Source organism: Musca domestica, unplaced genomic scaffold (genome assembly GCF_030504385.1).
Source record: "Musca domestica strain aabys unplaced genomic scaffold, Musca_domestica.polishedcontigs.V.1.1 16, whole genome shotgun sequence".
NCBI classification, from domain to species: Eukaryota; Metazoa; Arthropoda; class Insecta; order Diptera; family Muscidae; genus Musca; species Musca domestica.
In genome coordinates, this window is record NW_026712219.1 from 11,456,408 (window position 1) to 11,472,988 (window position 16,581).

The 16,581-nt window shown below is 33.8% G+C and overlaps 1 protein-coding gene across 2 annotated transcripts in view; it reads right to left on the bottom strand.

Annotated features, from left to right (window-relative positions):
* Positions 1-16,581, bottom strand: part of LOC101891534 (BMP-binding endothelial regulator protein) — a 242,739-nt gene that overhangs the window by 130,491 nt on the left and 95,667 nt on the right. For both annotated transcript variants that reach the window (XM_059120084.1, XM_059120082.1), the window contains exon 2: positions 13,255-13,661. The gene's annotated coding sequence lies outside the window, so the exon portion shown is untranslated. The remainder of the gene's footprint in view (positions 1-13,254; positions 13,662-16,581) is intronic.

Genomic DNA, 16,581 nt, shown 5'->3' on the forward strand with positions numbered 1-16,581 from the left:
GGGTCCATGATTTGGTATAGCCCCCATATAACGGTACCTCCCGATATTCGGTATCTTGATGATTTTTGACACATTTTTTAAGAATTTCTCTGAAAATTGGTAGTTGTAGATCATAATGGGTCCTAGTTCGTGTGGTGAGTCATCGTAATTATAGGTCCACGTTTTGGTATAGCCCCCATACAACGATACCTTCCGATATTCGGTAATTTGATGATTTTTGCCACATTTTTTCACGGATTTGTCTGAAAATTAGTATTTGTTGGTCATAAGGGTTCTAGCTCCTTTGGCGAAACATTGTATGTGTAGGTCCACGATTTGGTATAGCCCCAATATAACGGTACCTGCAGATATTCGGCATTTTAATGTTTTTTTCCACATTTCTTGTAATGTTTACTTTACCCTAAGTTGGAGGGTGTTAAAAGTTTGGCCCGGCCGAACTTAATGTTTTTTTACTTGTTTTAATTCCGGTTAACAAAGAGGTCATATTTCCAACGAAGTTTTTTAAATGTAACACTCATTCAGACCTTATATTAGTTTAAATTAATGTTACTTATATTACATTTCTTTTAGATAATTATCCCATCTTCCATTGCTCACGACGCCTCTGCTCAATACAAGTCAAAGACATTGCCATTATGGAAAAAAAAACGATAAATGATTGAAATATCCCTTCTCCGTTCACAAGAAATAGAAATTCAAATCAATTTTTCCTATAAAAATATATGTCTTGCCACCACTTGTTGTTGCAATCCATTGCGCGTTGTTGTTGTTGTTGTATAATTTTCATTTCATTTCATTCCTTATCTTACGGGTGTATCTATACAATTTGATGATGATTTCCTTTATGACAATTAACCATTTTTAATAGACATCCGAATGACTGAGTGACGGACTGACTGGTTAGTTATTATTATTTTAATGTACATTTTAATTAACACTTTCGACATTTTATCGCCGATTGTTGGCAGCAGCAGCAGCAACAACAATGGCAAAAAAGGAGAAACATTTCAAAAACGCATTTATTTTTAGTTACAAACGCCAACAACAGTAACAACAACAACAACATACTGCAGAATTCATTGATAGTTTTTCTTGTTTTGTTTTGTTTTTTTTTTTTAATTTCTTATGTGGTTATTACAATAAAATTTTACTCACGTTACGTTGTGTCTGTCCGTCCCCCTGTCCCTCCCACCTTCACGCGGTTTGCCATTTAGCCATAAGTCTAAATATTGTTGCAGTCGCATTTAAAACGTTCAAAATGCGAAATTGATAGGCCACCACCATCATCACAAAACAACAACATTGGCGATGTTGTTGTATAGATAGTTTTAATAATCTTTTGTTGTTGTCGCTTTTTTTGGTTGATTGCCTGTCGGAATTCGATTGTATAATTTCGTTGATATAAAATAATAAACAAAAAGAATAACAACAAATTTGTTGTTGCTGTATTTGGCAAAATAACTATTTTTAAATAATAAAAAAAATGTATAATTTATTTTTTTATTATGGGAAATGTCTATTATTGTGCTATTCGAGGAGAAATGGAAATTTGAAATTGATAATTGCTGGCCGGCTACACAGGGTAACAAATTATTGGTGTTAATATTGTAAACATGAAAAATTGTTTTGAGATTTCCGTATGATCGGTAAAATCATGGGTATAATAAAATTAAAAACCTTAAAAAAATTTGTTAAATATATATACGATTGGACGACTATACAGGGTGAGATAAAAACAAGTAAAAAAACATTAAGTTCGGCCGGGCCAAACTTTTAATACCTTCTACCTTAGGGTAAAGGAAACATTAGACCACATTATGACCCACATATACCAACCTTTAGAAATATTCATGGGAAAATGTGCAAAAAATCATCAAAATACCGAATATCGGGAAATACGGCTATATGGGGCTATACAAAAACGTGGACCTATACATACAGTGTTTGGCCAAAGGAGCTAGAACCTATTACCAATTTTCAGAGAAATTCTTAAAAAATGTATCAAAAATAGGTAGTATACCAAAACGTGGACCTATACATACAATGTTTCGTCACACGAACTAGGGCCCATTATGACCTACAAATACCAATTTTTAGACAAATCAGTAAAAAAATGTGGCAAAACCATCAAAATACAGAATATCGGCAGGTACCTTTATATAAGGGGGGCTATACCAAAGCGTGGACCTATACCCGTTATGACCTACAAATACCAATTTTCAGACAAATCCGTGAAAAAATGTGGTATAAATCATCAAAATACCGAATATCAGGAGGTACCGTTATATGGGGACTATACCAAATCGTGGACCGATATATCTCATTTTCAACAACAACAATCCTAGACACAATACCAATTGCTTTACTAAATTTTGGCGATCTACGTCAAATAATGTGGGCTGTATCGTGATTTCAACAGACAGATGGACAGACAGACAGACGGACATCGTTAAATCGACTTCGAATTTTATGCTGATTATGAATATACATACTTTATGGGGTCTACGACGAATATTTAAGGATGTTACAAACGGAATGACAAAGTTTATATACCCTCCTTTCCAAGGTGGAGGGTATAAAAACTGCCACAAAGTCAAACACCATAATTTTTAGATTTTTTTTTTTTTTTTTTTTTGAATAAAAGCAAGAAATGTCGGAAATAGCATCAAATTTTAGAATAAGTTTAGATTTGTTCGAATTGTTCAGCTCACAAGCCATTTTTCGGCCACTGCGACGCGGGTCGTGATCAAGTCGCTTCTTTACTTTTCCAACCATTTCTTCTGATGTTGCTGTTGTCGGGATACGCTACCAGTATCATGGTGGCGATCGATGGTACGAGACGCGAAAGATTTATTCACATTTAAATGCTGGAGTGCTCTAACGATAACCACTTGTGGTTTTCCAGCCAAATATAAAGATATCACACTATCACTCTATCGCTTGAATTCCATCACGAACAATTTTTTTTGGTAAAATCTCACCAAAATGCTTTTGTACGCTTGTAAACAATATAATGAGACGTCACTGGAATAATTTTAACAGCTGTCGGACGAGTGGCTTAGAAGTGACAGTAAGCGTAAGTTGATTGCAGTTTTTTCATCTCACCCTGTATATGTAAATATTTCGTTTTACTGGGTAAAAGTATTTAAAGAAAGACAACAATATTTTCTCCACAAAGTTCTTGTTCCTAAAAATTCAAGATTTTTAGCATAAAGTCCTCGAAAATTTGTTACCATTTATTGAAAATATTTTTTCAAAATATTTATAAAAAATCCACGATTTTGTACGGAAAAACCTCGACATAAAAATACACAATTCAATTCATAATTCTTAGCCAGGAATCGACTATTTTTTTTTTTTTTTTTCAAAGAGTAAAGGTTATAAGCCAAAAATTCCTTTATAAAATTCAAAAATGTTGGCAAGGAAATCTTTGGAAAATTAATTAATTAATGTTTGGCATCCGGACAAAAAGCATATATTTTTCACTGAAAAAATAATCTTCGTTTTTCAACAATAATACACGTTTTTCAAAGTTTCGGTCAAAATCGTTTATAGTGTTCCGAATTACTCAAAAATTGTATCTATTTGTGAGCGAGGTACAAATTGAGGAAACTGTGGCGTATACGTATTATCAACACACATGCGCCATAGTGTCTCAAATATTGAAGTGAGTTGTAAATCTTATCAGAACCAATAACCCAATAGATTTATACTCATCAATAATAATAAACAAATATGTATACGCCCACTTTTACCCTCTGCTTTAGTATGGAGGGTAATATAATTTTCAGACCCCACAACAAATATACAGGGTGAGATGCAAAATCTACAACCAACTTTAGACTAATGTCATTTCTAAGCCACTGGTCCGACAGCTATTAAAATTATTCCAGTGACAGCTCATTATATCGTTTACAAACGTACAAAAGCATTTTGGTGAGAATTTTCCAGAAAAAACAGTTATTCGTGATGGAATTCAAGCGTGATAGTGTGATTTCTTTATATATGGCTGGAAAACCAAAAGTGGCTATCGTTAGAGCACTCCAGCATTTAATTGTGTCTCGTATCATAGCCCGTTACCGTGATACTGGTAGGTAGCCCGGCGTCAAGGAAGTGGACGAAAGAAAACAGCAACATCAGAAGAAATGGTTCGAAAAGTAAAGAAACGATTTGCTCAAAACCCGCTTCGCAGTGGCCGAAAAATGGCTCGTGAGCTGAACATATCGCAATATTCCATTCGGCAAATATTGAAAAATGTGCTCGGGTAAAGCTATTGAAATTCTAAAAAGTGCAACGGAAAGAAAATTGCCTCAAAAGAGCTCGCTTGGCCGAAAGTGGTGAACTGCCAGCAGTTTGTAAACAAACAAAATTATCGAGGTCAGCTGAAAATGTGCACCTTCGTGATGGTGATGGTGTGGGTCGCCATAACAGCCAATGGTCGCTCTCCGCTCGTATTAATCGACCGTGGCATCAAAATAAATGCCAAATATTATGGCGAAAATATTCTGGAGGGTGTATTCAAGCCTTGGGCACCCAAACATTTTGGCCGCAGAACTTGGACATTCCAACAGGACTCCGCACCATCACACTCACCACGCCCCACCCAAGAATGGTTACAAAATGAGTTTCCTCGCTTCATTTTCGCAATGACCCCCAAAATCTCCGGATACCAATCCGTTGGACTATTGTGTCTGGAGTATTTTGGAAAGCAAGGTTTGCACTAAAAAATACCAAAGTGTCGATCACCTCAAGCAAGCGCTTCGCCGGGAATGGGCCAAAATACCACAATGCAACATTCCGGCAGCGTGTGACGGTTTCATTGGCCGTTTGAAGGCCATAATTCGTGCCAAAGGTTAATAATTCCAACAAATCTAAACTTATTCTAATATTTGATGCTATTACCGACATTTCCTGATTTCATTCAATAAAACTTCAAAAAAAAAAAAAAAATTACGGCGTCTGATTTTGTTGCAGTTTTTTTATCTCACCTTGTATTTCAATTAACCAGAAACCTGAGATGAATATGGAATTTATAATTTCGCATAAAATTTAAACAAAATATTCGATTTTTTTGTAATTTTTCCCAGACCAATATTTGTGAATTTTCTAAAAATTGTCACATATCTCATATAAAGTGAAGGAAGTTATCAAGATTCCTCAAACCTGGCACGTCACAATACTTATATCATATTTATTTTGGTTCGATTTGAAATGGATAATATTGCCCCACCCATTTGGAACCTACCACATAGAGGGTTAAAAGTTGGAAAATCAAAACAGAAGTCAAAATATTTTTACAAAATCGAACATTGGCCAAGGGAATAGATTCTATTGTACGCAAAACCGACTCATACTTTCTTACTTTTTCTAATGAATGTTGATTTTTGTAAAGTAATAGGCTAAACACGTTCATCTAGTTTTTATCAGGAGCCGTTGGTATCATGATATTATTTGAAATTCTACTTCGTCATATCTTCCTAAAGTTCAATGGCAATCGAAAAAAAACATCCAAGCTTCGCCCATATTCGTAGAAAAATGAATAAAAATAATAATAATTTTCAGACTCCCTTCTTTAGGTGTTCGATAATAAAAAATTCAAATTTTTAAATTGCTTATTGCCATCTTTTTCGCAGAATCTCATAATTTCTTCTGACACCTACTGTGCGAATACCGGATTTGACCTAATTAAAGCAGAAGAGAACAAAACAACCAGAAAATATTAATATTCATAAAAAATATACCACTCCATAAATTTGATTGAAGCGAGTTAGTAAAAAAAAAACTGAAGACTATTGAATTTCATATATCATATGCAAAAAAAAATTTTTTGACGTCAAATGGAAGTTTTAAAAAATAAAATAAAAATTATTAAATAATAAAGAAAACCTAAGAAGTTTTTTTTTTTTTTCTAAAAATTTGTTGAAATTGTATGAAATTTCGTTTGCATTTGTTGCCAATTAATTAAAGCGAAAGTAAAATAGAATTGAAAAATAATAAACCAGCCAAGAGAAAAAAAATAATCAAAAATTTCGAACCGGTTTGATGAACCCCACGTTGGATGGCTGCAGCTGATGTTTTATTTTTTGTTCGTTTGGTTGTCGATTTACAGATTTAAGACCGGCCAAAAAAGCCAGAAATTAAAGAAATTCCTCAACTCAATAAACAAAAGCTAGACATTGTTGTGTTTGATTATCGCTACCTTGCTGTTAATTTCTTTGGTTGTTGGTGTTGTTTTTTTTTTTTTTTTGTTTTTTTGCCCAACCGAATGGGAATTCCGCAAAACATGACGCCAGAAATTTTGTTGATGATGCTCGAGGCAATGTCACTTTTTCTTGTATTTTTTTGCAATAAATTCCATTAACTTGTTTCGTTTCTTTGATTTTTTTTTTGCTCAAGAAACAAATAAAATAACTTTGTCTGGGATATATAGAAACAAAAACTGAGTATTATTATATATTTTATAGGAATGACAGGGCAAAAAATCCAAATAAATATACATACTTGTTTTCGAAATCTATATGACATCTTTGAGGATAGAAATCCAATATTGACATAAAAATACCAACAATCTATAATCACTTCAAAGCGAAATTCCTCATAGATGTGATAGTAAATAAACAAAAAAATAAATAAAAAATAAAAAAAATATAAATATGTATAGCTATGTGAAATGTGTAGTTCCCAGTGTCACCAGTGGAGATTTATAGTTTTTTTTTTTTTTTTGATTTTTTCAAAAATAGATAATAAAGAATAAGTTATTTTGAAAATAACAACTAAAATAGCCATGGAAAAAAATCTGGTCTGGGGTTTAATTCAATGCCTGTTTGTTTTTTAATTTTGAAGACAAATATTTAAAATATGTGGCAGGTTTATGCCACAAACGTTTAAAAAAATAAGTATAACAAGTAAAAAAGCTGTAAGTTCGGTCGGGTCAATCTTAGAATACTCTCCAACAGTTGGAACGATTTTGGTAATTTTCAAAAAAAAAAAAAAAACTGTTGAAAATCCTCTTAAAAACTTAAAAATACTTGCCCAGACAATTTTCTGTCATAGGCATCCGTTACGAACTTCAAATACCAAATTTGAAACAATTTCGGTGAATAATGTCGATAAAATCATCAAAATACCGCATATCGGGAGGTATCGTTATATGGGGGCTATACGAAGACGTGGACTTGTAAAGACAATTTTCTGTCACAGACTGTAGCATCCGTTACGAACTTCAAATACCAAATTTGAAATAGTTCCGGTGAATGTCGCCAAAATCATCAAAATACCGCATATCGGGAGGTACCGTTACCGGGCTATACGAAGACGTGGACTTGTAAAGATAATTTTCTGTAGTACCCATAACGAACTTCAAATACCAAATTTGAAACAATTTCGGTGAATAATGTCGCTAAAATCATCAAAATACCGAATAGCTATACGAAGACATGGGCCTGCATAATCAATTGTTTGTACCCATTACGAATTCTAGGTACGCAACTTGAAAAAACTTCAGTAAAGAATGTCCCTAAAATCGTCAAAATATCGAATACCGGGGGGTCGACGTTGTATGTGGGCTTCACGATATCGTGGACCTATTTAGGCAATTCTCTTCCAGAGAGTGCTTGAAATTTTTTTTAGAGAATTCCATTGAAAAATGTTGCTGAACTCATCAAAATACCGAATATAGGGAGGTACCGTTATATAGGGGATAAACGATATCGTGGACCTATATAGACAATAATCTTCCAGGGGATGAAGTACTCAGAAGGAAATCCTTATGCGGATCTTCAGACAATTTTATTGAAAAATTTGGCTACAATCATCAGAATACCGAATATCGGGGGTAACGTTATATGGGTGCTATACGATACCGTGAACCTATATAAACGACTATCGTCCAGAGGCTAAAGTACTCAGGAAGAACTCCTTGTGTCGATTATCAGACAATTTCATTGAAAAATGTATCTAAAATTATCAAAATACCGGATATCAGGGGGTATTGCTGTATGGGGCCTATACGATATCTTCGACCTATATAAATAATTATCTTCCAGAGGGTTTAACACTCAGAAAAAACTCCTTGTGTGGAATTTTAGACAATTCCATTGGAAAATGTGGCTAAATCATATCAGGAGGGTACCGCTGCACGATATCGTAGACGGATATAGCCCATCTTCAAACTTGGCCTGCCTGCAGTCAATAGACAGATCTGTGCAAAATTTTAGCTTCTTATCTTTATTCGATTTAAATCGTCTTAGAATTTTACGCTGATCAAGAATATATATACTTTGTTGGGTCTAAAATAATTTTGTCGATGAGTTACAAACGGAATGTCGAACTTAATATACTCTCTATACTAAATATGGTGGAGGGTATAAGAACGGGGAAATCAGAAATGATTCTGAAAGTAGAGCTAACAATTTGAGACATGTTTAAAATATAAAAATTTTACTATAGGTCTAAGAATACAGCAAACTGAAAAAAATTCTTAAAAATTACAAAAAAGTGTTGGTGTTAAACTGGTACTCCATGTAAGATTATGTAAAATATTTCCTGCATATTTTTGAGTATTATTGTGGAAGACACTATATACCTAAAATGAGTGGATTTCAAAAATTTTTAATTCGTATATTTTCAAAAATATAACAAGGAAAAATTCGAATAAATTCATTCGTCGTAAACTCTAAGTACCCTCCACCATTTGGAAGAAAATTTGAAAATTTCAAAAAATTCTACTAAAAAAATTACACTGTGCGACAAATCCTAATTTTTCAATATTTACGGGGAGAATTCAGCAGATTGTGAAAGTAGAGCAAAACAAGTAAAAAAATGTATAAGTCGGCTTTGCCGACAAATATATACCATCAGCCAATGTTCGTTTATTTAAATATATTTTGACTTCTGTTGTGATTATTCAAAATGTTGACCCTCTATGGAGAAGATTCCGAAGGAATGGGCTAATAATGTCCATTTCGTATCGGATGTAAAAAAATATGATATAAATATTGCGACGTGCCAAGTTTGAACTGTATTGGTTACTTCCTTCACTTTACAGGGTAAGATAAAAAAACTGCAACAAAGTCAAACGCCATAATTTTTACATTTTTTTTTTAATTTAATTGAACGAGAACAAAAAATGTCGGAAATAGCATCACATTTCAGAATACATTTAACCTTGCTTTCCAAAATACTCTAGACACAATAGTCCAACGGAAAGCAAGTAAATACGATCATTTTGTTTGTTTACAAACTGCTGTTTTCTCATCGGAGAAACCCAAATTGGGCAGTTCACCACTTTCGGCCAAGCAAAACAACTCTTTAGCTCTTTTGTCTATTTTCTTTATTTTGCAGTGTAAGCTCTTGTACTTTTTAGAATTTCAATGACTTTACCCCTAGCTCATTTTTCAATATTTTACCGAATAGAATATTACGATATGTTCAGCTCACGAGCCATTTTTCGGCTACTGCGACGCGAGTTTCGATTAAGTTACTTCTTTACTTTTCGAACAATTTCTGTTGATGTTGCTGTTTTCTTCCGTCCACATCCTTGACGTCGGACTACGCTACCAGTATCACGGTAACGAGCGATGGTACGAGACACAAAAGATTTATTGACATTTAAATGCTGGAGTGCTCTAACGATTATCCACTTGTGGTTTTCCAGCCAAATATGAAGAAATCACACTATCGCGCTTGAATTCCATCACGAATAACTTTATTTCTGGAAAATTCTTACCACAGTGTTTTTGTACTCTCGTAATCAATATAATGAGCTGTCACTGGAATAATTTCAACAGCTGTCGGACAAGTGGTATAGAAGTGACATATCACCCTGTATATGAGATACGGATATGTGGGGGAGGTAACATAAGAAATGGTCCGATCTTAACCATATTTATAACAGATCTTGTGTTGATAGAAATATTGAGATATGCCAAGTCGGAATGAAACCGGATGTTAATTTCGCATTTTTTGAGCTTATGGATATTCAAAATGTTGACCGCTTGTAGGGGAGGTAGCAGAAGGAGTGGACCGATATATTTCGTTTTCACAGTAGATGTTGTGTCAGTAGAAATAATGGGATGTGTGAAATATTAAGGGAACCGGATGCTTATTTCGAATTTTATAATAGTTTTGGTTATTCAAAACTTTGACCCTTTGTAGGGGAGGTACCAGAAGAAATGGTTCGATCTCTACCATATTTATAATAGATCTTGTGTTGATAGAGATATTAAGATATGCCAAGTCGAAATGGAACCGGATGTTAACTTCGCGTTTTATGAGCTTCATGGATATTAAAAATGTTTATCCTTTGTATGGGAGGTACAAGAAGGAGTGGACCGATATATTCCATGTTCACAACAGACCTTGGGTTATACAAAATAATGTGATGTGTGTAATTTCGAGGCAATCGGACGCTTTCAACATATTTGATAAGTGTTATATTTATTCAAAAATATGACCCTATTTGGGTGAGGTACTTAATGGATCGCACCTAACGTAGCTCTGATGCAATAATAAGATTTGAAAAGTTGGAGCAACATCGAATTATCCTGTATTTTTTTTTTTTTTTTTTTTGTGAAAATTTTGACTTGAACTCGATCTAAGTTTGATAAAAATATTGCAATGAACCAAATCACCAAATGTCCTGAAATGGATTTGATCCCAGGAGACCGGCTAAAACCGTTATTTCGATGAGGCAGATTTTGACCGTATGAAATCATACATACCTTCTCTAGCCATATGGCTAAGGGTATAAAAATAACAATGAGATTAAGACTAATTAAGTCCCTTCTATTACAAATCTTTGAAATAACTAGAAAATCGAAAATTTATTTCACATTTTACAACAACAATTTATGCACAAGGTTGGCCTTTTGTGGAGGAGACACCTAAAAGTCAGGACTAATTTTGTTCATCTTTGAATTTGATCTAAGAATCTAAATAAAACGTCTTTAAAGCAAGAAAAACATGTTCCCTTAATAATTTGACCCGCCCAGCAATTTCAATATTTTTTTCTTCAATTTTTGAATTTTATCCTTTGATATATGTGTGTGAATAAAATTCCCGAAAAAGCGATAAAAACTTTTTACTGACATTTTTCCAAAAATAACTCTCAACACATTCCTTATTTTGTTTATTTTCGTAAAAAGCGAAAAACCTACTGATCTCGGTTTTTATGTAAATCCCCTGATATTTTACACATACAGACATATGCATGTATGTGACAACGTAATCGGACCGGAATGCTATGGCGCTTATTGTCATTTGTCTCACCGAAAAATAAATAAAATCGAGTTCAATATTCTTTCAGATCAACGAATAAACAAAGTTATTAATCAATCTGTTTTGGGTTCTTGGAATGGAGAATTATTGCATTCTAAATGATATAACAACACTACGTTGTTGTTGCTATTTTTTTTTTTTTTCGTTGAAGAAATTAATTCTGCTTATTAACATAATGAAAGAGCAAAAAAAAAATAATAGTAACTGAATTGCAATGATTATTTTTAGACAGTTGCAGTTGTAGTCTGGGAGAATAGTTTCACTGGAAATCAAATTAATTGAAATAAGCGATTATTAGAAATAAATTGAATTCCATGGTGATGAAAGTGATCCGACGCCGGCACATTTTTAAAATAGATTTCACATTTTTTGAGATATAAATGTGGTAACACACACGTGCAAAGTTTGTCGATACAAATATGTTGTGAAAACAAGTAAAAAAGCTGCAACTTCGGCCGGGCCGATTTTGGAATATCCTCCACCATTTGGTACAAATTTAACAATTTTCAAGAAAAAAATAAAATCCGTTAAAAATTATGTTTAAATCTTAAAAATACCGAATGCAGCCATATATTAGGGTCTATAAACGACGACGTGGAACTCCATAGGCAACTATTGTCACAATCTATTACAATATTCAAATGCGAAACTTGAAAAAAATATGTTTATAATGTAGCTAAAATCATTAAAATACAGAATATAGGGAGGTATCATAGGGGTTATAAAACGTGGACCTGCACAGAAAATTTTTTGTCATGGGCTATAGTATCCATTACGAACTACAAATGCGAAATTTGAAACAATTCCGGTAAATAATGCCGCTGAGATCATCAAAATACCGAATATCGGGGGGTACCGTTATATGGAGGCTATACGATGACGTGGACCTGCACAGACAATTTTCTGTTATAGGCTGTAGTATCCATTACGAACTTCAAATACCAAAATTGAAACAATTCCGGTAAATAATATCGGGGGGTACCGAATATCGGGGGGTACCGAATATCGGGGGGTACCGTTATGTAGGGGCTATACGAAGACGTGGACCTGCACAGACAAGTTTCTGTCATAGGCTGTAGTATCCACTACGAACTTCAAATACTAAATTTAATATAGTTCCGGTAAATAATATCTCTAAAATCATCAAAATACCGAATATCGGGAGATACCGTTATATGAGAGCTTTACGAAGACGTGGACCTGCACAGACAATTTTCTGTCATATGCTATAGTATCCATTACGAACTCCAAATACTAAATTTAAAATAGTTCCGGTAAATAATGTCTCTAAAATCATCAAAATATCTAATATCGGCAGGTACCGTTATATAAGGGCTATACGAAGACGTGGACCTACATGGCCCCTTTTCTGTTTTATGCTGTAGTATCTATTACGAACTTCAAATACCAAATTTGAAACAATTCCAGTAAATAATGTCGCTAAAATCATCAAAATACCGAAAATCGGGGGTTCCGTTATATGGGGGCTATACGAAGACGTGGACCTACATGGCCCATATTCAATATCAAAAAATACCAAAAATGACTGCAGACATAATACACATTTGAGAGAAATTTTATCAACCTACTTCATTTCGTTTGGAAGCTAGAGTGATTTCCACAGACAAACAGACGGACGAACAGTGATAAATCGACATAGAATTTTATGCTGATCAAGAATATATATACTTTATGGGGTCTAAAATGTATATTTCGGAATGACAAACTTAATATACCCTCCATACTATGGGGGAGGGTATAAAAAGGAGTTGAAAGACATAAGTGTTAGTTTTTGTTTGGCCCTCTCTACCAAAACTTAAGTGTCCTTATGTGTGAATAGGGATTAGCTGAATCAAAGAAAGATATATTTTTTTCTTTTGGAAAGGATCTTCAACACTGAATTTTTTTCACTATTTCCTTTACTCCTGAATTGAATCTGACATGTATTCAAATATTCCATTTAATATATTCACTTACCTTCTCCTCTTGAAATATTAGAAAATTCGCTGCGGCTCCATGGTAACTGATATAGACAAAGAGGCTTTCATTGTAGGGAGGATGATTAAATTCCTTGAGTTTCCTTTATGAGCAATCATATTTTCTTTTTTAACATTTAACACAATTTATTTGTTGGACCATTGACAGCATCCGAACGAAACGATTTAATGTAATAATTTCCATTTCCGTTTTTTTGTTAGCTCAACAAATATTTCGATATATTTTCAAAATTTCTTTATTAAAAACAAATATATTACGTTCACAATTTTTAATTTTTATGTCATGGACTATTTTGCTGGGGAATATTTTTTTTTAATTTTTTAAAGGTTGAAATTTACTGTGAATTTAGTTGAGTTGAATCTGTATCGATATCGGCACTGTTACACCTGAAAAGAAAAAATAAAATTTTAGTTCATAATTATGTTAATTATTTATATTCAAGTGAAAATAGAGTAATAAACAGAATGCGTGCTTTGAGCCATTTTAGGCATTAAATATTGCCAATAAAATAACAATAACAACCACAAAGAAACTTTCAATATCGATAAATCCATCTTCATGTGGTTGTTGTTTTATTAAAAAAAATTATTTATTTATTTTTTTTTTTATTTTTTATTTATTTATTTATTTTTTTTTTTTTTTTTTTGAAAATAGTCATGCTTAATCGCATTATTGTTGTTTTTATAAAAACAACGTTTGTTATATTTAATGCGTAAAATGGTATTAACGCGTTCATTTAAAGATAATTTTCTACGAAATAAAGGACTTCGAGTCCATACAATTTTTTCTACAAAAAAAAATTCAAAGGCCTCTATGCGGAACTTTTGAAAGTTTTCTATTCTATTTCTATAAAATATTAACGGTCTCTAAGGAGGACCTTGCATATTTATACCCTCAGCTATATGACTAGAGAGATACAGCCAAAATGTGCCTCAGGGAAATCAGGGTTTAGACCCTAGGTTTCTTTAAACCAAATGCGTTAAGGGAAATTTGGAGTCGATCTGTACAGCTGGCTGGTGTGCACGGTAACTCTCGAAGCGAGTATCCGATTTGTATTTTATATTATTATCGAACATAGATCGAGTTTTGCGATGAGAAAGGTGTCCACTCCTTCTGGTACAAAAGGTCAAAATTTTGAAAAAATATTTTACTGCACAAAAAGAGAAAGGATAATCCGATTTCTCGCCAACTTGCAAATCCTAATATTTGCATCAGTGCTAGGACATGTGAAAAAATGGACAATATCGGTCTACTTCATGAAGTACCTCCCCCACAAAGAGTTAACATTTTCAATAATTGTGACGTAAGAATCCGATTGTCTTCAAATTACACATATCACAATATTTTTATTAACCCAAGGTCTGGTGTGAAAATAAAATATATGTGGGATCACTCCTTCAGAATTTTGATTACCATGAAACTCATAAAACGTCAAATTAACATCCTATTCCATTCAGACTTGGTACATCTCAATATTTCTATCAACACAAGATCTGTAATAAAGATAGTAGAGATCGGACCATTTCTTCTGGTCTGGTCTTCTAGTCTAGAAGTGTCATTTTCTTGTACACACGACTCCTGACTTTTAGCATTAAAAATATTCGCCTATTTTATATTTTTTTCATGCAAAAGTTATGATCCATTTCACCATTTAAATATCATCCATTGACCATCCAAATTTGTAGGCTTCTGACCTATCTTAAACACTTATCCAATACAAAGCCTATACATCAACTACAAAATTAGGAAAATTTTCTGTTTTTGGTCCATTTTTAGCCCTAAATAGCTAAATTGTCTCACCTCAGCGAGGTAGGGAGATTGATAAAAAAGGATAGAATTCTATTCTGACCGTACCACTAACTTCATTTCATATATCGGTCCATAGTTGAAACCTTGAGCGTAATTACATATTAAAATGAACATACAGACGGACGAATACACAAAAAAACAAGTTAAAAAGTATCAGTCGGTATTGCCGCCAGAGATATACCCTCAGCCTATGTTCGATTATCTAAATATATTTTGACTAGTATTAAGGTTTTTCAAACGTTTGACCCTCTATGGAGCAGATCCCGAAGGAATCCGAATAATGCCCGTTTCCTATCGGACCCAAAAATATGATATAAATATTTCGACAGATGTGCCAAGTCTAAATGGAATCGGATGTTAATTTGGCGATTTATGAGCTTCATGGGTACTCAAAATTTCAAAATTTCGTGGGAGAGGTACCAGAAGGAGTGGACCGATGTATTCCCCCTTCACACCAGACCATGGGTTAATACAAATATTAGGATGTGTGAAATTTGAAGACAATCGGACTTTTACATCACATTTAATGAGATTGTAATTATTCAAAATTTTGACCATTTGTTAGGGAGGTACTTGATGGAGTGGACCGATATTGTCCATTATCACACCTGTCCTAGCACTGACGCAAATATTAGGATTCGCAAAGTCGGAGCAAATTCGTATTAGCCTTTCTCTTTCAGTGCAAAAAATATATTTTTTTGAAAATTTCGACCTTTTGGGGGGGGGGGGGGTACCAGAAGGAATGGACCGATATTGCCCATCTCCGAACTCGATCTAAGTTTGACAAAAATATTACGATGTAGCCAATTTGGACCAAATCGGATACTCCTTTCGAGAGTTATCGTGCGGACCAGCCAGACAGACAGACGGACGGACGGACATTGCTAGATCGACTCCAAATGTTCTGAATCGGATTTGGTCCAAAGAGACCTAGGGTCTAAAACCGTTATTTCGACTAGGCACGTTTTGGCCGTATCAAATGATATATACCCTCTGTAGCCATATGGCTGAGGGTATAAAAATCTGTTTTTGGTCAGCTCGGCGAAATAGGTAGATTCAAATATAATATCTTATGCCCTATACCAATATTTCGAGGTGTTACAATCTTTTTGGACCAATCAAACTTATAATACCACCAGCACATAAATTGTGTCCCACAACTTGCTATATAGAAATATATTGTTTTAATTCTAAGATGATTAACATGAAAACCATTACCGAATACAAAGAACTTAGTAAAACTTAAAGGCACGATGAAGAGATCACCCAAAATTATGGCGTTCTGGTTGCAGCCTCTGATTGCCTGGCATATAGGTTTAATATTTTATACTAGTTTTCCGTTCCCATACTTTGTGGGCAAAGCTGTTCTCTCAGAGCGAATGTGCCATTAGACAAGCTAGAGATTATCAATCGGTTTTGCGGACAGATTTATACCCTCACCCAATGTTCAATTATTTAAATATATTTTGGCTCCTGTTATGATTATTTAACTTGTTG